The sequence below is a fragment of the Octopus bimaculoides genome, chromosome 4, assembly GCF_001194135.2.
Source record: "Octopus bimaculoides isolate UCB-OBI-ISO-001 chromosome 4, ASM119413v2, whole genome shotgun sequence".
Taxonomy (NCBI): domain Eukaryota; kingdom Metazoa; phylum Mollusca; class Cephalopoda; order Octopoda; family Octopodidae; genus Octopus; species Octopus bimaculoides.
The window spans coordinates 112,207,980-112,209,356 of NC_068984.1; the positions used below are offsets into that span (position 1 = coordinate 112,207,980).

The following is a 1,377-nucleotide window of genomic DNA, read 5'->3' on the forward strand; positions in this document are numbered from 1 at the left end:
CAACACACAATCTCACCTTACAGACTCTTACGCAAACACTGTCTTTTAGTCAAACACACATTCACACATTCATATGCATTTGCATAAACTCACGCGTCACACACACATATATCCACACTCACACACATATTCACATTCTCATACACATACAGGCAAACATCTAATCCCACATACAAACACTTGCACTAATCGGTCACTAAGCCACACACACACACACACATGCACTTTAAAGCACCGATACTAATACACATATAGTTAAAAATTAACCCCTCAACAGTTTCCACCATGAGTAGGGTCTCCAGAAAAGATCTAAGAAAAATGATGGAAAAAAAACAAACAATTTTGAAGACCAGTGATGGAGATGGAACTCTCAAAAATTTCAAAAGCATTGAGAGCTATTTTTGTTGTTGATGGCCTATGTTCCATAGGAAGCAAAACAGTAAAGGTAAGGTAAATTTTCCTTGTTGAGTCATACTGACTCATAATGGCTAGGTTCCCAATTTCCATGGCATAAATATTACCCACCTAACTGGAAGGAATGCTGGTCCATAACAGAATTACTCATTTTTGCCAGCTGAGTAGACTGGAGCAACATGAAATGAAGTGCTTTGCTCAAGAATACAACGTGTCGCCAAGTCTAGGAATTGAAACCACAATTTTATAATCATGAGTCCAGCACCCTAACCACTAAGCCATGTGCCTCCACATAGGAAGCGAAGCGTTTAAGTAAACTATGTACAAGTCTCTATGGAGTATTCAACTACTTACAGCAAGTAAGAGGGTTCAGACAGTACATTGGTCAGGGGATCTAATAGCCAATGAGCATAGGCTTGGGAACAAAGAGTGCAGGGATCGCAAGAGCTATTTTTTAAAGAAAGATCCTAGCAGATATTTACAGGTCCCTCACTGGCATAAATACAGTAACAAAATTTGCTTAACAGGTACAAAATCAAGTCCAACTCAGGATGTTCAAAGCATTTTCCTTGCCTCACCCCACAACTGAAAACTTCGCAACACCTGCCCCTCTCGCTCACAGGTCTATGTTCATTGGCTATCAGGACCCCTGACCAATATACTGCCTCATCTCCAACCCCACATAGGCCCTGACTATCAATATTCCACTCATTCCATCAGCTGAACTTCCTATCCGCTTACTTCCCAATCATACGGTCTTCTATGTACATGGCATACGTGTCGCTGTATGGTAAACAGCTTGCTTCCCAACCACGTGGTCTTCTACTATAGCCTCGGGCCAACCAAAGCAATGGGAGTGGGTTTAGTAGACAGAAACTGAGAAAAGCCTGTCGTACACATATGTATATATTTATATATGTGAGTGTATGTGTGTGTAAGTGTATGTATGTGTATATACATATA

The 1,377-nt window shown here is 40.7% G+C and overlaps 1 long non-coding RNA gene across 1 annotated transcript in view; it reads right to left on the reverse strand.

The window, feature by feature from the left end:
* LOC128247620 (uncharacterized) overlaps window positions 1–1,377 on the reverse strand; it is a 322,729-nt gene that overhangs the window by 211,883 nt on the left and 109,469 nt on the right. The gene's annotated exons all lie outside the window — the stretch shown is intronic.